We start from the raw sequence: 20,907 nt of genomic DNA on the forward strand, positions 1-20,907 counted from the left end.
TCCACTGTGGTCACCATGGCTACCAGATGGCAGGGTGGAATGCCACAGCATGTCCTGATAGCTGACAAGGGCAAGGAAGCGGAGGGTGTGCAGCAGCAGCCTTTACAGGAAACCCCAGCATGCAGAGTGAAATGGCACGGAGGTGATTTTGGCTAAAGGGCTCGGATTATGGGGCTGTGGTTTCCGAGGGAGGTTTCCGGGCCCCCGAGCCGATGAGGGATTCTCTCTGAATGGGAGTCAGTACGGACTGCAGTGCTCTGCAAGTTTCCTTTGATGGACTCTGGGTGCAGTTGGGGCTTAGCACCCACCTTTAAGGCGCTGAATTTAAGGCTTTGGACCGTGAGCTGGACATCAACCGACGTACACCGTGAAAGTCCTATTGGCGACATCTAGCCCGCTCCTCCGCCATTCAGCACGCCCTTGACCTTGGTCACCCCAGCAGCCCAGGTCCTCTCTTCTGTGAGCTACATGGGAATAATATAGAGCTATTTTGGCAATACCAATAAAATAAACAAATGCTCTAATAATCAATCTAACCAACATCCCACTAAACGGGCATTGTAACAAAAATCAAGGGCAGGATTTCTCATACGGTGGGCAGGCTTGGCAGGGGCAGGCTGGATGTGCGCGGAGCCGATCGCTGCCCGCTTTCAGCTGCCCGCCGCCGTTTTACGCGGGTGGGCCAATTAAGGCCCGGCCAATGTAATCCATGACCGATAGCGCTCAGCGCTACCTGTGCGAGCGGGGGGGGAAGAGGGAGACTCAAGGCCAGAGATATGAAAATAATTAAATAAATGATTTAAAAATGCATTTAGACATGTCCCCTCATGTGACTGTGTCACATTAGTTGGGACATGCTTTTATACTTATGAAAATTTATTTATTTATTTATTTATTTATTAAAAGCTTCAGGAAACCTCATTCCGCCCGTGGATGAGGTTTCCTGAAAAGCATGAAGGCCGCTTGGGCTTTTCACCACCACCCCCCCCACCACCGCCAACCTTAACGTTGGACACGCAGTGTTCACAAGTGCTTCAATTAATTACATAATGGCCTTAACATTAAAGGAAACTTACTGAATTAAATCAAACTACCACTCCTGGGGCTGATGATGTACTCCTGCCCCTGTGGCACCCATTCAGTTATGGAAGGCCTCAAGGCTGCCAGCGGTCACCACCTGCTGCTTCCCCAGGGACATCTGGGTGAGAACGTAGCCATGGAAGAGAGGGAGAGAGTCAGGTCGAATGATTCCCCCCGCCCCCCCCACCTGCCTAGGAGCAGCCTAACAAGGAGGTCCTCCATCTGCCCACCCTCTTACCCACCACATTCCCCCTCCCACCCCCCCACCGCCTGCAAACCCCACCCACCATTTCTGTGCCGGGTGGCCAAACAACAGGGGTGTGGGGCTGAAGTGTAACCAAAACTTGAGGAGCAGCCCCCTCAGATAATGAAAGAGGGGCTGCAGCCTCACACATTCGATATACACGTGGAACACGGACTCCTCGAGGTTACAGAAATTACAGGCGGCCTGGGAGTCTGTGAATCGACTTAACCTTCTATTGCATGGGACAGCTGCACACCTCCATGCCAAACCTTTGATGGAAAAATGGAGGACTCCCACGTAGAGAGCCCTCCACTGGGGACCCCCGCCAACTCTGGCCAATGGGTGATGAGGCCATGGAAGTGTTGGGTGTGTAGCAGCAACTTTCTGTGCAGAGTGGAAAGGCACGGAGGGAATATCTACAAGACAGCTCAAATTGTGGGGGCAGGGCCTCGGAAGGAGGTTTCGAGACCTGGGACAACATGCAATTCCATCCAAACAGCGGTCACTTCAGAGGGGAGTCAATTGAACGCCTGAGCCTCCTCAACACCACAATTGCATTCGGGGAGTTTCTCTTTATACCCTTGATTATATTGATTAAACAAATTAACCAATTAACTAACAGCCCCTTAAAGGGAGGCTGTAACAAAAAAAACTTTAAAGGAACCTTAACAAATTAAACTAAAATAATATTTTGGAGCGAGATAATGTACACCAGCCTCTAGGGTGCCCACTAGTCACTGAACGCTACAAGCCTACTGGCGGAGAGTCTTTCCTTGTATTCTTTTGAGCAATAAAATAAAAAACAAGCTAATTAACAAATTAGCTAATAAACAAGTTAACAGCCTCTTAAAGGGGCACTGTAACAAAAGACAAAACTTTAAAAGAAACTTATCTAATTCAATTAAAATAGTGCAACGCTCAACAGTTGTGGACGGCCTCAAGAGAACCAGTGAACAATGCATGGTCCCTCTCCAGAGACACCCACTGTGAACATAGCCACAGGAGAGGGGAGGATAATGACCCCCTCCATGACCCGAGTCCTCCTCTTTATCCTCTTCTGAACAAACTAAAAACAAGTCAACAAATTAATTAAAGAACAGACTTAAAGGGGTGACACTTTTTATATTCTTTTGAGTATGCCAATAAAAAATAAACTATTTAACAAACTAAGTAATAAACAAGTTAACAGCCCCTCAAAGGGGCCATTGTAATAAAAGTCAAAACTTAAAAGGAAACTTAACAAATCAAATTAAAATGTCATTCCCAGGGATGATGAAGCACTCCCACCCCTTCGATGTCCACCACTTACAGAAGGCCTCAAGTGTACCAGTGGACACCACGTGCTTCCTCTCCAGGGTCACATGGCCGCAAACATAGCCACAGAAGAAGGGCAGACATTCAGGTCAGATGACCCTACCCCCAACAAATGGCTTGAGTCTCTATTTATATGTGCTCAAGTTACTTCAATCAGTGCCCATCACCTGTGTATCCTCAACCTTGATAATGCAGTTAACATGCATTAACATAGGAGACCAAGGCTCTTTAAGGAAGCCTTCATCTATCATCTTCATCATAATTATGAGCCAGATCCAGAATGTGACATTGGCAGTAGATCAGAATTATGTGAATACTGTAGTGCAAAGAAGTGGGGAAAAGAGCCACCTTCAATGCATCGCACAAATGCTAAAGTACAATTGCCATCCTTAAGTGAACCACATGACCCACTGAATGTTCTTCTTGGACTAATAACAAAATCAAGGCATTTCTTGAAAGACATCAGAAAATATAATAGCTGAGAGGATCGCCAAGACATCGCTTTATTTTGGTTCAAGAAGGAAGAACATCTAACATGGTTAAGAATGTTTCAAACGCTGAAATGCAGACAGTGACACTGAAAATGTGCAGTGATACCACACATGTTGCCTTTGACACTGATGTCACAGTATTGAGAATATTAACAAAACATTGAGGAAATAGGTGTAGATTTTGGTCCTCAGAATTTTGAGAATGACACTGAGGATGTAGAGAATGATTTGTAGAAATCGTAGAGCAAAAGCTATAAATCCAATTAAATTAAAGTCAAGACAAGCCATGCAAATAAAAGCAAATACATTGTGAAAAGGAGTATTTTTGTCAAATAACGCTTTTGAGTGTAATAATTTTGTGTGAATTCAGGTACTTGTGTTTCATATTCGTGGGACTAAAATTGTTAAATAAAACAATTGCGTGAAAGAAGATAATTAAGTGAATTGTTGGATGAAATCTGCTGGATATAAGAAATACTTTAAATAAATTATTTCATAGAAACAATTTGGTGGTCTGATTTTCAGCTTTAATTCCTTTCTCATTCAGTCCATATACCTGTAAGGGAAAACAGCTTATTGCTTCATAAAAACATTTTCTTGTTCTTATTGTTTAAATCTTATTTTTAACTTTAATCCCTTTATTTCCCAGGTGTAGGATGGGTAGCTTTGGCATTAAAGCCAGGACAAGGAGAGTTATTTTTAAGCAGTGAGTTATCCTGATCAGGAATGCAGTTCCTTACAGGACGGTGGAAGCAGATTCAACAATAGCTGTCAAAAGGGAATCGGTTAAATGCTTTAAAAGTTAAAAAAAATCAGAGGTCTCCGGGGAAGGTACAGGCGAGTGGGGCTAACTGTAACCCTTTTAGAGCGCCAGCATGGGTATAATGGGCCAAAGGGCCTCCTTCTGTACTTAATGATTGTGTGGCATGAAAAGACAAGAATGGGTCTGGAAGGCTTACACACTTGTAAGGGAACCTGTCCAGTTTACTGTACATTTAAATTATCAGACAGAACATTATATCCCTGAATAGTTTTCCGTTTGCTGTTCTGTTCAGGTGATCAGATACAAGAACAAGAACACTTATCTCTTAGGCCATTAATCAATGAGTGATGTGTAGGAGTAGATTAGGCACAGTTCTGGGACCCATTGGTGATAAGTAATCTCTCTATCCATTTAGTTGGAAATCCTGATGTGAAAGCCTTTTAAGTTCCCATGATAGCTCACTTCACAAAGGCAAAGTGCAGTTGAAGCTTTGAATATCTTGGTCTGTGCCGGACGGACTGAGATAAAAGAAGGAGCTGTTAGCTTGACCAAAAAAAACAGGAGAAAGGAATAGTTTTAAAGAGGAGAAAAAGCCATAGTGCAGCTCTGGGAAGAAAAATGGAGAATTAGAGGAAATTAGGTAAAGATTCACTCACATAGTGTTTATGTTATAAAAACAGAAAGTGCTGGAAAATTCAGCCAGTCTGGCAGCATCTGTGGAGAGAGAAATAGAGTTAATTTTTCAAGTCCAGTATGACTCTTCTTCAGAACTGAAGAGAGATAGAAATGTGATGGGTCTTATGAAAAAGGAGGGAGGGTCAGGTGGAGCTAAAGGGAAGGTCATGGGTAGTTTAGAGGCAGAGGAGGTTAAATGACAGAGATGTCACAGAATAAAAGGCAATGAGAGTGGTAATGGTAGTTGTAAAGGAACAAAGAATTGGTCAAGATTAGGTGTTAATAGCAGAATAAAGATCAGCGCTGTCTGAAAGCAAAACATGAGAACAAGATACAGACTGGCGCTCGGAGAAAAAAAAGGAAATGCAGGGCGGAGTTCATGGTCTGAAGTTATTGTACTTCCAGCATCCGCAGTTTTTTTGTTTTTATATTATTATTGTACTCAATGTTGAGCCCAGAAGGCTGTAAAGTGCTTAATCAGAGAATGAGGTGCTGTTCCTTAAGCTTGTATTGGGCCTCAGAAGAACACTGCAGCAGACTGAGGACAGAAATGTGAACATGAGAGCAAGGTGGTGAATTGAAATGGCAAGCAACTGCAAGTTCTGGGCCATGTTTGCACTGAGAAGAGAAGTGTTTGAAGAATCAATCACCCAGTCTGCAAACACAATCATGCAATTGCAGAAGGTGTAATACCTGCCCCTTTATCTCCTCCATGCTCACTGTCCAAGGGCCCAAGCACTCCTTCCAGGTGAAACAGTGATTTACTTGTACCTGTTTCAAGTTAGTCTACTGTATTTGCTGCTCACAATGCAGTCTCCTCTACACTGGGGAGACCAAATGCAATCTGGGCGCTAGCATGCAGTCCTTGAATGAATTTTAAAAAAGCAATGTGATGGTAAACCGGGTAAGACTGGAAAGAGAGCAGATTGGGTAATACCATCTTGAGGAGCGACAAGATCAATAAGAGGAAGGACAACTGGTATTGTTGGTAAAGGAGAAAATACAGGTGCTTTATACTCCCTGCCTGTAATATACCACGTTTGTTATACATTCCCCTGTTATATTCCACAGTGATCATACACCTTGCCTTGAAACATCACACCCGAAAATTATACATCATGTCCTTTATATTCCTAGCCATTTATCACCTCTCCGCATTATACACTGACTGTTATACCACCCATTATACACCCACCCATTATGAACCCTGCCCATTATACACCCACCTATTATACACCCACCCATTACACACCACACCCATTATACACTCACCCATTATACACCCACCCTTTATAAACTCTGCCCATTATTCACCCACCCATTATACACCCGCCCAATTTACACACACCCATTTTACAGCTGCCCATCATGCACCCTGCCCATTATACATCCACCATCATACACCCATCCATTATGCACCCTGCCCATTATAAACCACCCTTTATATACCTACCCATTATATACCCTGCCCATATACACCCCACCCATTATACAAACACCCAATATATACCCACCGATCATACACCCGCACATTATACACCCACCATTATACACCCACCAAATGTACACCTACCCATTATACACCCTGACCATTATAAACCCTGACCATTATACACCAATCCATTATACACCCGCTCATCATATGCCATGCCCATTATATGCTCTTCCCATTAGACACCCACCCATTATACACCCTGTCCACTATACTCTCACCCATTATACATCCTGCTTATTATACACCCACCCAGTAAACACCCTCTCATTATACATGCTGCCCAATATACACCCACCCATTATACATCCTCCCATTATACACACTGTCCATTATACATCCACCCATTATGCACCCTATCTATTATACACCCTGCTCATTATGCACCATGCCCATTATATGCCCTGCCTATTATACACCCACCCATTATGCACTCTGCCCATTATAGACCTACCCATTATACAACTACCCATTATATACCCACCAATTATGTATCCTGCCCATTACACACCCTTCCCCTTCTATACCAAAGCATTATACACCCCACCCATCATACACCCTGCCCATACACACCCAACCATTATACACCCTGCCCATCCTACACCCAAGCATTATACACCCACCATTATACACCCACCCATTATGTATCCTGCCCATTATACACTCTTCCCCTTCTATACCCATGCATTATACACCCACCATTATACACACTGCCCATTATGCACCCACCCATTATGCACCCTACCCATTATACAGCCACCCATTATGCACCCTGCCCATTTTCCCCCCAGCATTATACACCCACCAATTATACATCCTGTCCATTATACACCCATGCGTTATACATCCACTCATTATACACCCTGCTCATTATACACCCACCCATTATACACCCACCCATTATACACCCTCCCATTATACATCCAGCCCAGTATGCACCTTGCCCATTATACACCTACCCATTATACACCCACCATTATACACCCACCATTATACACCACCCATTATACACCCTGCTCATTATACACCCACCATTATACACCCACCCATTATACACCCAGCCCAGTATGCACCCTGCCCATTTTACACCTACCCATTATACACCCACCATTATACACCACCCATTATACACCCTGCCCATTCCACACCCACCCATTATGCACCCACACATTATACACCCTGTCCATAATACATTCACCCATTATACATCTTCCCCTTATACACCCACCCATTATGGAAACTTTAAAATCAATAATGGATGCAAGGAGGGAATAGTAGGCAAGAATCTTAAATAAATAAATATTATGTTATTCACAACTGTATCAACAAAAGAAAATCGCTCCGTGTTGAATGGGACACTTTTGAGGCCAGGTTAATGAGTGAGCAGAGGGAGAATGGAAATTGATGGGAACATTTAACAAGGAATTCACCTCAATGTTTGAAAAGAAAGGAACTTTAGGAAGGAGGCCATTGCTAAATTGCTTAAAGGTGTACAGCTAATGCAGTCTTTACACTTTTTCCCTGCCCCTGGTCCAATAAAATCATGCCTTCATTGCTGCTAAGATTGATAGCTATCCACTAGCAATCATCTCTCAAACTTTCACTTTCCTAAGGTTGCCAAATTGCTTTATTTTCCACAGTGGATTCTTATCCAGAATTGAAAATTCTCCTTTACTTAGCAACAAATTGGCTTTTTCACTCAGAGGGCCCAGAGGGCACCTGCAGCCTATGCACTTACAGAGCTAGTGCAAAGCAATGTTGCTGAGATAGAATAGAGCAAATTTAGTTCTAAGACTAACACATGCTATACTTGAACAAGGGGGTCCTTGAATTGGCTCTCAAGTTGCCCTCTGGGCATAAAACTAGCGTTGGGGTTAGGTTGCCTGTTATAGTAGCTGCCCGATTTTCAGCTCCAATGATTTCAGTCAAAATGAATATGGGGCTGGGTTTCATATCAACAGCAACAACAACAACTTGCATTTATATAGCACCTTTGGCGTCATAAACGATCTCAAGGTGCTTCAAAGGAGTGTATCAGAAGAAATTCAATGCTAAAACATAGAAGGACTATTAGGACAGGTGGCCAGATGTTTGTTCTAAGGGATAGGTTTTAAGGTGTCTCTTAAATGGGGAGAGAGGTGGAGAACTAGAGAGGTTTAGATTCACAGCTCAGGGCCTAGGTAGCTAAAGGTATGGCAGCCAGTGGTGAAGCAATGAAAATTGGGGAAATGCATGAGGTCAGACTGGAGGAGTGCAGAGATAAAAACAAAAAACTGCGGATGCTGGAAATCCAAAACAAAAACAGAATTACCTGGAAAAACTCAGGTCTGGCAGCATCGGCGGAGAAGAAAAGAGTTGACGTTTCGAGTCCTCATGACCCTTCAACAGAACTAGGACCTAGTTCTGTTGAAGGGTCATGAGGACTCGAAACGTCAACTCTTTTCTTCTGTGCCGATGCTGCCAGACCTGATGAGTTTTTCCAGGTAATTCTGTTTTTGTGGAGTGCAGAGGTGTCGGAGGGTTGTGGCACTGGAGGAGGTTACAGAGATAGGAGCCAAAGTCAGAGAGGGATTTGAAAACAGGGATGAGAGTTTGAAAATCAGGTGTTAATCGATTTGCAGTGAATGTGGTCAGTGAACTCAGGTGTAATGTGTCAACTGGGCTTGGGGTGAGTTTGGCCACGAGTGGCTAATTCCCAACAATTTTCTATGTTCCATTCTCAAGTACTAGCAAATCTCTTCTTCATAAGCACAAAATAGTTTGTACTTATTAGATCTATTCTTCTTAAAGATTTTTGGGCATTCATGTTAGCCAACTGAACTCCCAGTTCCAGTTGGCTCCAGACTGCTGCTGTGTAAATCAAGGCTTGTCTTCTCACTTCTAATAATCAGTGATGGGTCCCCATGGGGATACAATGTTCGCCACCCGCAATTGGGCCCCAGCTAGTGTGAATTACTTGCTGCAATGCTCAGCTCTGCTGGGGTTGGGGGTGGAGGTTGGTTGGGGGGGGGGGGGTGGTTGGAGGGCGGTGCTGTGTGTGTGTGTGGTAGTGGGGGGGAGGAGAGCGAGCGGGGAAGTTTGCGCATGCGGGTGGGTGCGCTCACAGAAACCTCCCTGAAGGCACAGAGCTGCGTCAGGGAGCTGACGATTTATAACATTAAAAATAAAGATTTCAAAAATAAGGAAAGCATGTCCCCTCCTGTGTTTCTGTCACACGAGCAGGACATGTTGCAAATGAGGTCTGAAAACTTTTACTTTTAATTAACATCGGAACGCTCGGCCCGCCCGAGGATGAGGTTTGCTCAAAAATTGAAAGGCCGCTCGGCCTATTCACCCACCCGGCAACCATGAGGTTGGACAAGCAGGGAAAAATTCCATTTAGCTGGTCGATTAGTAGGCTTAACAGCCTTCTCAATTGTCGGCAGGCGTGCTGCTGACACCCGCGCACACCTGCCAACCGAAATATCGTGCGCGCGCGCGCGACGATGTCAGGACACTTGCCTGATGTCACCGCGCGCTACCTCACGCTCGTGCCTGTTGGGCACATGCCCGCATGCCAAGGTGAAAATTCAGCCCCATGTGTCTCATGTTCGAATCCCCCTTTGACATTGAGTTGATAGCTGTGTCCTTGGTTCATTATTACGGAGTACACATCAGGATTTAATGACCCAGTAACATCTTAGCACTGATTTCTGCTCCTTTGCAGTTTGTCAAATTATGTTACAGCTCTGTTTCCAGGCTTCGTTGTTCTAACCATATGAGAGCAGTATGATCTCGGCCAAAAGAGCTTTGCATAACAGTTACAACAGTGGCAAATTGTTTAGCTTTGCCCCGTCCAAACAAAAGTAACCATGAGGGACTAAGAACTCACACTGTATATTTTGATAAAATATATATAAATATGCTGATTGTTATTTCTAAAATTTTGAAACTGAACAAGGACCTTTAAAATGGCTGAACCTATAACTGCCTGTGACCTCTGATCCAAAGAGGTTACTTGACAGTTTTGGGAAAACTCACACCTCATTATCTCTGAGGAGCAACTAACAATCATCTGTTAACTGTACAGCACAACTTCAAAGACAGCTGTACAAAGGCCATCTGCATTTCATTACCCAGGCTGGCCTGAAGGAGATGGATCGTCTGCTAAGGCAAAGGCTCCGCAACTTTTCTTTCAATTTCTAATAGAGTTAACAGTCTTTGTAATCCAGACAAAGACCTTGTGGAGAGGTGGGAGTCATCTGACATGAGCTTCTGGCTTGTGGAACAAATAATATTGCCTTGCTGAACTGCATAGTTCAGTCTGCTGTTTACCAGCTAACTAGAACCTCATAGCCAAGGAACTCTGCCCAGGTGGAATACCAGGAGCCAACTACACTGCTTCTGCTGGAACTTCTGGACCATAACATTTAAGACTGATTCATCTCTGCATGCCTATCTCATCATGTGAAGTCAATACCACTAGAAAAGTGAATTATGCAGGATCGGTTTTCAACCCACCAGCCTCCAAGAAGGAATACCTCATTGGACTTTGATTCTGGGGTCTGGAACTCAAGTTAAACCATTTTTTTCTCTGTGGTGTCTGCACTGTAAATTTTGCTTTTCTCTATCCCACTCTTTACCTTTTAAATGCAAAGGGGACATTGCAAATAATCTTCTCGCATTTTGAGTGTGTGCAAATAAACCAACCCGTTGAGTTCATTCTATCATGAGTTCCCTGTGGGTTTATTAATAGAAAATTGAATTATGCTGAAACCAAGGGGTTGGGAAACACGCCACCACCTATAAAGAGGGAAACAAAATCAAAACACCCTTTTGTTTACGGGCGGTGGTGAGAGGAGAAATTAGTGCAGTTTAAATTCGTCCCTCTCCTGTCCACAACATCACACACTCCAACCTTGTCAGCCTACCATCAATCAACTGCAAAGTGATGGAAGGTATTGTCAACAGCACTTACTCACCAATAACCTGCTCTGCTGGACCATTTGGTTCCAGAGTTCAGACAGCCTTGGGCACAAGATGAATTCCAGAGGTGACTGCTTTTGATATCAAGCAAACATTTGACCAAGTGTGGTAGCAGGGAGTGCTAGTAAAACTTAAGTCAATGGGGATCATGAGAAAACCTAACCACTGGAGTCATATCTGCCACAAGCTGCTTCAGCAATGATCCTCCCTCCATCATATGGTCAGAAGTGGAGTTATTCACTGATGATTCAGTAGAGTTCAGTATATTCACAATTCCTCAGATATTGAAGAAGTCTACTGCATGGAGCAAGACCTGGACAACATTCAGGCTAGGGCTAATATCGTGGCAAGTAACATTCATACTACACTAAATAATGACACTTCCTCACAAAAGAGAGCTTAACCACCTTGATATCCAATAGCCTTACCATAAGTGAATCACTACAAAGCAGTCTACTTGATCGTTGATTAATATAAACATCCACCTCTCCATTCCTGTGACTGCAGGATTGTTACAACCCGGATGGGAGGAGTGCACTGTCTGTCGCTAATTCCACTATTCCACGGGTCACAACATAGATGCAAATGATTTTTCCAGCTAGCTATATGGCCAAAAATGTGATTTATCTATCTCAAAATGACCATTCAACCTAGTTTGGGTTCCACCAAGGCCACTCAGCTCCTGACCCCATTACAGCCTTGGTTCAAACTGGACAGAAGAGCTGAACTCCTGAGCTGAGGTGAGAGTGACTGCCCTTGACATCAAGGCAACATTTGACTGAGTATGGCATCAAGGAGCCCTAGCGAAACTGGAGTCAATGGGAATCAGGGGGAGAACTCCCCACTGGTTGGAGTCACAGCACAAAGGAAGATGGTTGGGGTTGTTGTAAGTCAGTCATCTCAGTTCTAGGACTTCACTGCAGGAATTCCTCAGGGTAGTGTCCTCGGCTCAAACATCTTCAGCTGCTTCATCAATGACCTTCCTTCAGGTCAGAAGTGGGGATGTTCACTAATAATTGCACAATGTTCAGCACCATTCGCAACTCCTCAGATAATGAAGCAGTCCATGTCAAAATGCAGCAAGATCAGGACAATATCCAGGCTTGGGCTGACAAGTGGCAAATAACATTCATGCCACACAAGTGTCAGGCAATGACCATCTCCAACAAGAGAGAATCTAATCATCACCCCTTGATGTACAATGGTATTGCCAATACTGAATCCCCTACATCAACAGAAACTGATCTGGGCTAGCCATATAAATACTTTGGCTACGAGAACAGGTCAGAGGCTAGGATTCATGTAATGAGTAACTCACCTCCTGACTCCCCAAAGCCTGTCCACCATCTACAAGGCACCATCAGGAGTGTGATGGAATACTCCCCACTTGCCTGGATGAGTACAGCTCCCACAATACCCAAGAAGCTTGACACCATCCAGGACAAAGCAGCCCACTTGATCGGCACTCCATCCACAAACATTCACTCCCTCCAGCACTGACGCACAGTGGTAGATGCACTGCAGGAATTCACCAAGTATTCTTCAACAGCTCCTTCCAAACCTATAACCACTGCCACCTGGAAGGACAAGGGCAGCAGATAGATGGGAACACCACAACCTGTAAGTTCCCTCCCAAGTCACTCAACATCCTATCTTGGAAATATATCGCTGTTCATTCACTGTCGCTGGGTCAAAATCCTGGAACTCCCTTCCTAACAGCTCTGTGGGTGTACCTACACCGCACGAACTGCAGTGGTTCAAAAAGGCAGCTCACCACCACCTTCTCAAGGGCAACTAAGGATGGGCAATAAATGCTGGACAAGCCAGCGAAGCCCACATCCCATGAATGAATAAAAAAAATCTCAAGGCCCAGGTTTCATCCATAAGCAGAAAAATTATTAGTTTATTATAAAACTAGACTTGTCAATTAGAAGAATTCTGTGAAATGGTTAAAAATGAATGAGTCAAGGGAAAAGGATAAATGGTGGATTACTTGAAATGGCATCTGAATTATATGATTGGTTTCTCAGTACTGACATGGGAAACAATCCATGACTCTTGCACTATTTTTGAAGTGGACTTTGAGGAAAACTTGCAGTCAGTCAATTTCAGAATGTAGAGTGGCATCTTCCATTCACATTTTGTTTTCAACTAGTCTGGAGCTTCAGGAGCTGTTGCTTTCTTTACCCAAGCAGTCGATACTTCTTATTACCCAACACCACCACCCGCACCCCCCACACCCCCCCTCCCCCCCCCCCGCCACCCGCCGCCCACCCAAAGCATAAACAACCGACCAGCTTACCAGCTTTTAAACACAGTTTTCCAAAGCGTGGTTTTTTTCGAAGCCATAAATCACCAAGTGACTCTTCTGTAAACAGTCCATCAGGGCCAAGAGGTTTCTAGCTTCTTTAAAACTGCTTAATTATCTTTCCTTGTAAAATGTTGTCTTTTCTAAGAACAGCAGCAACCAGAGTCCTTGCATTAACCCTTTAAGGGACAGTGTCTTTTAAAAATACAAATTCTTCCAGAATGCTCTTAGTCCTTGAAGATGAACCATTTCCCATGATTAATGCCTTTATGACAGTGTTCTCTATCTACAGTTGTTTTAATTCTTTCATAGAATGTGGGCATCACTGTTAAGGCGCTTGTTGCCCATTCTTAATTGCCCTTGCTAGGCCATTACAGAGGGATGTTAAGATTCAGCCACATTGTTATGGCTCTGGAGTCATTTGTGGGACCAAGTAAGGATGGCACCACCTAACCCACCCCACCTAAAGGACATTAGTGAACCAACAACTGACTATAGTTGCCATGTCACCATTACTGAGACTAGTTTTATATTCCAGGTTTAGTAATTGACTTAAAACTCCACCAGCTGCTGTGGTGGGATTTGAACCCATGCCCACAAAGCATTGGCCTAGGCCACTGGATCACTAGGTCATTAGCTCCCTTCCTAACACGATGCCACCATCTCCCCCTGAAGGAATGCAGTAGCTTGCCAAGGCTGCTTCAGAAGCAGCACGCAAACCCTCAACTTCCACCACCCAGAAGGACAAGGGGAACAGGTGCGTGGGAACACCTCCACCTCCAAGTTCCTCTCTAAGTTATGCACCATCCAGTCTTGGAAATATATTGCAGTTTTTTCAATGTCACTGTGTGAAAATCCTGGAACTCCTTATCTAATAGCATGATGGCTTCACCTTCACCAGACAGACTGCAGTGGTTCGAAAAGAAGAAGACCAATCATCACTTTCTCAAGGACAACAAGGGATGAACAATAAATCCCGAGGTTACCAGTGATGCCCAAATTCCATTAATTATTTTTAAATTGTTGGTTTGCTGAGATCACTTTTTTGGATTCATTTCCAGTAATGAATATTATTCCGATCCAGAGACTGCTTAGACTCACATTAGGAGAATGCAAAACAATCCTCACCAGCTCCTATAATGCTGTGGCTCCGATGTTCTTTATCCATGGAAAATCTTACTACACAGCTGACATCAAAAGCCATTTTCTGTTAGTTGATGAAGGAGATTTGAAAAGTGAATGAACAATGTCATGCATGACTAATTGTAGGGACATAATCTATAAAACTGCCTTGGTTTAGAAGCTATTTCCAGTGTTCACCATTCTCTCATACCAACCATTTGTAAAGCAAGCTTTTTTTTCCATTACTTGACCCCATGAGTTTAGGCAAGTTAAGCTGCCAACACTGATAAACATTTTAACTTAAGTCAGATACAGATTCCCAAGCGTCTTTAAGAGCCTTGGAACTGCATGTATAAAATCCTTTGTCAAAACAATGATGTTATCATACTATACCAAGCATGGTTTCCAAGAAAGACCTTTCATCAGTTGGTTCTGAGGCACTTGACACAATACAGAGCCTTAAATTATAGCACTGAACAGTGAGATTAAAGAAGCTGTCAGTCAAGCTTTCAGTTTCCACTTCCCGACTCCGCTGGTTAATGTAATATTGCAGATCAGCAAGTACTGTCAACTGTCCAAAAATGCATCAGTGCTACGAAGCAGATATGATCACTTTACTGGTACCCTGCTATGTTCCAATCCAGAGCCTTGAACACAAAAATCTAGGCTGGCACTCCCAGTGTAGTACTAAAGGTACTGTTGGAGATGCAATCTTTTGGATGAGACATTGAACTGGCATCTCACCTGCCCTCTCAGTGGGATGTAAAAGATCCCAGAGCATTGTTTCAAACAAAGAAAGCAGTGGAGTTCTCCTGGTGCACGAGTCAATATTTATCTCTCAACCAAAATCAATGAAAAAAAGATTATCTTGTCATTTTCTCATTGCTATTTGTGGGATTTAGCTGACATGTTTCCTACATTGCATCAGTTGCTACATATCAAAGCGTTTACTTGGCTGCAAAGTGCTTTGGGATGTCCTGAGGTTGTGGAAAGTGCAAGTTTTTTTCTTCCTTTTTTTTCTTGTGTTCAACAAAGGATCCTGCTATTTTTTAAGAGATCAAAGAGTGACCTTGAAGGACTTGCTGATGCTTCTATTTTTGTACGGTTCACACCCTGAGAGTACTTCTCTTTATTTCTTTTGAGCGAATCTTTATTGTTAATCGGGGGTGGGAAGATCCCACATGTTTATCTAGGCTGACCCTTCACTGTGGTGCCGCATTGCCAGAGGCCCAACCATTAGGATGAGATCGTAAACAAAAACTCTAACGGCGGGATTTTCTGCACCCGCCCACCGCTGCGATCGTCCGGTCCAGGCCGCAAGTCAATGGACTTCTGGCTTGGGCACCGCCTCACCCACGGTGGGTCCCACACACAGCAGGGCCGGGAAATCCCGGCTTCAATGTCTGTTCAGTTAGTCATAAGTAGATCACATTTTTTTCCAAGACGAATGAGAGCGTTCTCCTGATGTCCCGATCAACATTTATCCTTCAAGCTATAGTTCTACAAACAACTTAACTGTCCACTTATCTGACTTGGTTCTTTTGGGACATTGCTCTGTGCAAAATGGCTGCTGCATTTTCCTAAGTAACAATGACCACACTTCAAAGGTTAATCATGGTAGTTGGAACAGGAAAGTGAAGCACTTTGGGATGTCCTGAGGACATGAAAGGTGCCATAGAAATACAAGTTTGTTTCTTTCTCTTGTATTTTTTTCTTGCATAGTTGCGCAGATGGTGTCTCTCTCTGCGACCGTAAATAAGCTGGAAAAAAGAACCCATAAGATGTGTGGCGTCGACCTAATGTTGCTATCCTATGCTCAATATCTAGGCATTGTCAGCTGCTTTACTGAAAATCTGTCAGATGGTCAAAAAAGAGCTATCTTGTGTATCCTGTTTAATGCTCCTGTCCCAAAGCATATGTGATAAACACTGAAATCATGGCTTGTCATTGTCACTTGTTTGAAAATAGCTTGCCTGAAACATTTGTGACCTTGAATAGTGCCTTCACCTCATGAATGGAATTCACCGCTGAAAACAAATTATACCTATGATCCAACATGCTAATTAGCTGGTAATTGCATTCTAAGAAGGTGAATTGATAACAAAATTCTTTTCGGGTTGACTTCAGTCAATGCAAAAAAAGCTTTCTCCAAATTTTCTTCAAGTTTATTTTTCTGTCGCAATTGATAGCTCTCCCATGAAGCTATGTTTGATTATTACTGGGGCACATGTCTGAGGTCCATCATATCAAGCAATATATTGTTGTAATGTAAGCAAATGCAGCAGCCAATTTGCACTGAGCAATGGCTAAGAACAACAGCTTGCAATTACACAGTTAATAGTAAAACATCCCAAGACATATCACAGACAGGTAAGCAAACAAAGATTGGCAACAAGCTAAAGAAACAGATAGGAGAGTTAACAAAAAGCTTGATCAAAGTGGCATATTTTGAAGGAGGAGCAGAGAAACAGAGATGATGAAATTCCAGATCTGAGATTCTCGAGGGCTAATGGCACAGCAGCCAATGGTGTGGTGACTAAAGCAGGGGATTCACAAGAGGCCAAGAGTTGGAAGGGAGCAGAGATTTTGGAGATTTGTCGGGCTGGAGGACGTTACATAAGGACAACACCATTGATGGATTTGAACATAAGGCTGAGAACTCAATAAAATACTGAGAAAAAAGACTCGTCTCAGTTTTCAAGTCTCGTCCAAAGGTAGGGCCTTTGACAGTGCAGCCCCTTCACTGGGACAGCACAGGAGCTTCAGCTTTGATTCTGTTGCTCAAGTCCTGCAGTTGGACTTGAAACCACAATTTTTTGACTCAGAATTGAGAGTGCTACCAATGGAGTCACAGTTGACAAAAAATGTGGGTGTTGGTGGATTGGGAAAAAATATAGTTCAGCAAGCATGCGGGTGCTGCATGAACGGAAATTGGCGTGAATAAAGATACGGGCCCCAGAATTTTGCGTGAGGTCATATTTTTGGAGGCTGGCAGATGGAAGGCTTTCCCGGGGGAAATTAGAATAATCAAGTCTGAAGGCGAGAAAGGTGTGGACGAGGATTTCAACAGCAGATAAGTTGAGGCAGGGGCTGAGTCCAGTGATGTTGTCAAGCAAGCGTGCAGTCAGAAGCTGAGTTCAGGCTCAAATAGGATACCCGCAGTTGAGAGCAGCTAGACTCAGGGGAGATGGTGGCATAGTGGTAATGTCATTAGATTAATAACCTAGAAATCCAGGCTAACCCTCTGGAGACATGGGCTCAAATCCTGCCATAGCACCTGGTGGAATTCAAATTCAATTCATTACTTCTGGAATTGAAAGCTTGTCTTAGTAAATGGTGACCATGAAACTATCATTGATTGTCATAAAAAAACCCATCTGACTCACTCCCTAAGGAAATCTGCCCTCCTTGTCTGGTTTGGCCTACATGTGACTCCAGACCCAGCAATGTGGTCAATCTGAAATGGTAGAGCTTCATCTCACTGTACCTGGATGTTCCTGTGTTTTTTCTCTCTCATTTGCACTTACAGTTCTTCCTTGAATCCAGCCATTGCGAGCTTCCTATTCCAACTACATCTCTTGGGGAAAAATAAGTTCCAAGTTGGATTTATTGATGACCGTCTTGGCTCAGGCCAATTGTTGCAGTTGCATTCCTTACCCTAACACCATTCCCAGAGCACCATCACCACAATCCCCACTGTCAACTCTCCAAGGCTGGGGGCAACAAACGTGCACCCTTGCAGATTGTCCCAACTTTCCACGAACAAGCCACAAACCAAGATAAAAAGCAAAATACTGCGGATGCTGGAAACCTGACATAGAAACAGAATGTGCTGGAAAAGCTCAGCAGGTCTAACAGCATCTGTGGAAGAGAGAGGAACAGTCAACGTTTGGAGTCGGCTCTGAAGAAGGATCATGCGGACTCGAAACGTTTCGGCTCAGTGTTTCTCTCTCCACTGATGCTGTCAGACCTGCTGAGTTTCTCCAGCGTTTTCTGCCTTTATTTCAGCCCCAAAAGCAGCACGGGGTCCCGGAATTATCGCCGCCGGTGGCAGGTTAGGGATATGTTCGTGCCGGCGTTATTGTCCTCTGGAGGTTCCACCAGAGAGCTGGCTCCCGACATGTTTCTGCCCACATCCTGGCTGAAATAAAAGGCGAACCATGAAAACGTGTCGCGTGCTTAATTTTGGTCAGCGGATAGGACAAAGAAAAGGCGCAATTTGACCCCTAAGAGGATATTTTGTGTGATGTCCACCGGCTCAGGCAACCCAGTCGAGTTCCAGACAGGTTAACATGTTTGCTAAAGGCGAAGAACGGAGGGTGCTGGAAATCCAAAACAAAACAAAAACAGAAACAGAAACACCTGGAAAAACTCAGCAGGTCTGGCACCATCGGTGGGGGAAGAGCACACTTGACGTTTCCAGTCCTCATGACCCTTCCACAGAACTGATCATGAGGACTGGAGACGTCAACGGTGCTCTTGCCCCGCCGATGCTGAGTTATTCCAGGTATTTCTGTTTCTGTTTAACATTGTTTGTTAACATTGTCCTGCTCCGTGTTCCCGCGTCAGGCAGTTCTCTCTCTCTCTCTCTCTCTGTGTGTGTGTGTGTGTGTGTGTGCAGCATTTTTGGCAACTAAACATGAGGTCCTTGTTAAGATTTGCGAGGGAATGCGGTTGAGTTTCCCCACACCGCCCGGGGTGTACCAGGATTGGGCTGTAAGCGAATTTGCAAACAACACGACCTCAGGCTGCGTGTGGTTTCCCCATCACCACCCCCCCCCCCCCAACCCCCGAACGTCAGGACAAGGGGTGGTTTTTCGGGCGATTCGCCTCGTGGGAGCTCCAGAGCTTATTATCTGTAATAGCTCAGCAGAAACAAGTTACGACTGTCATGATGCTCGCTTTGTTTTGCTAATCTTCCGGTGCACACATTCCAGGAATGAAGTCACACGGTCCCAACAGGGAGTTCGAATCCGTCCAATCAGCGCTCGCTGAGAAATACCAGCACTTGCCAGATTCTGGGCCAATGCAGATTTGCACCGTTGACTTTACACACATATATATGTGTGTGTGTGTGTGTGTGTGTGTGTGCCATTATGTTATGTTCCCTACCATCTGCACATGATTTAGGGGATTAAAACATTTCCCGGGCATGTCTGGTTAATATTTCAATGTTAAGCTTTCTTCTTTCTCTCTAATGCCCTGCAGCTGGCATCTGCATCTGCGGTCACAATAACAAGCGTGGGTTCTATTCACACTGTCTCCTGACAGGACATCTCATTGCTGTGCTAGGCAGGAAACGTGGAAGAACTTGCATTCATACAAAGGACCGCGGGACCTCTCAAAGCCGATGAATTATTAACCCTGGAAGTGCAGCCCACTGTGGTAATGTAGCAAATCCTGCGGGTTACCACTGACCAGAAACGGAACTGGACTAGTCATATAAATGCTCTGATGACAACAGCAGGTCAGAGGCTAGGAATCCTGTGGTGAGTAACTCACCTCCTGACTCCCTAAAGCCTGTCCACCATTTACAAGGCACAAGTCAGGAGTGTGATGGAATACTCTCCACTTGCCTGGATGAGTGCAGCTCCAAGAAGCTTGACACCATCCAGGACAAAGCAGCCCGCTTGATTGACAACCCATCCACAAACATTCACTCCCTCCACCACCGATGCACAGTGGCAGCAGCGTGTACCATCTACAAGATGCACTTCAGGAATCCACCAAAGTTTCTTAGACAGCACCTTCCAAACCCACGACCACTACCATCTAGAAGGACAAGGGCAGCTAGATAGATGGAAACACCATTACCTGGAAGTTCCCCTCCAAGTCACTCACCATCCTGACTGGGAAATATATCGCCATTCCTTCACTGTTGCTGGGTCAAAATCCTGGAACTCCCTCCCTCACAGCACTGTGGGACTGCAACGGTTCAAGGAGGCACCTCACCACCACCTTCTCAAGGGCAATTAGGGATGGGCAATAAATGCTGGCCCAGCCAGTGATACCCAGTGACTAATAATTCAAAGACCCAGACTAATTCTCTGGGGACATAGGTTCAAATCCCACCACCACCACAGCAGCTTCTGGGATTTATATTAAATTAATTAAAATCTGGCCTTAGTAATGGTGACCATAACTAACTATAATCAATTGTTGTAAAAACCCATCTGGTTCACTAATATCCTTTAGGGAAGGAAATCTGCCATCCTTATCTGGTCCGGCCTACATGTGACTCCAAACCCACAGCAATGTGGCTAACTCTTAACTGCCCTGTGAAATAGCGTAGCAAGCCACTCAGTTTAAGGGCAGTTGGGATGGGCAACAAATGGTGGCCTTGCCAGTGATGTCCACATCCCATGAAAGAATATGTAATAATAAAAAATCCCTCTCTCACAGAAGTCTCAAGTTTGTATCTAAGAGTGTTGAAGATGTCCTTGATCATGCCAT

General features: G+C 44.3%; 1 protein-coding gene across 1 annotated transcript in view; it reads right to left on the reverse strand.

The window, feature by feature from the left end:
• Positions 1-14,539, reverse strand: part of LOC121273482 (neprilysin-like) — a 248,314-nt gene extending 233,775 nt beyond the window's left edge. Inside the window, exon 1 of the mRNA XM_041180668.1 lies at positions 14,461-14,539. The gene's annotated coding sequence lies outside the window, so the exon portion shown is untranslated. The remainder of the gene's footprint in view (positions 1-14,460) is intronic.
• Positions 14,540-20,907: the final 6,368 nt, after the last annotated feature.

The sequence above is a fragment of the Carcharodon carcharias genome, chromosome 2 (assembly GCF_017639515.1).
Source record: "Carcharodon carcharias isolate sCarCar2 chromosome 2, sCarCar2.pri, whole genome shotgun sequence".
NCBI lineage: Eukaryota > Metazoa > Chordata > Chondrichthyes > Lamniformes > Lamnidae > Carcharodon > Carcharodon carcharias.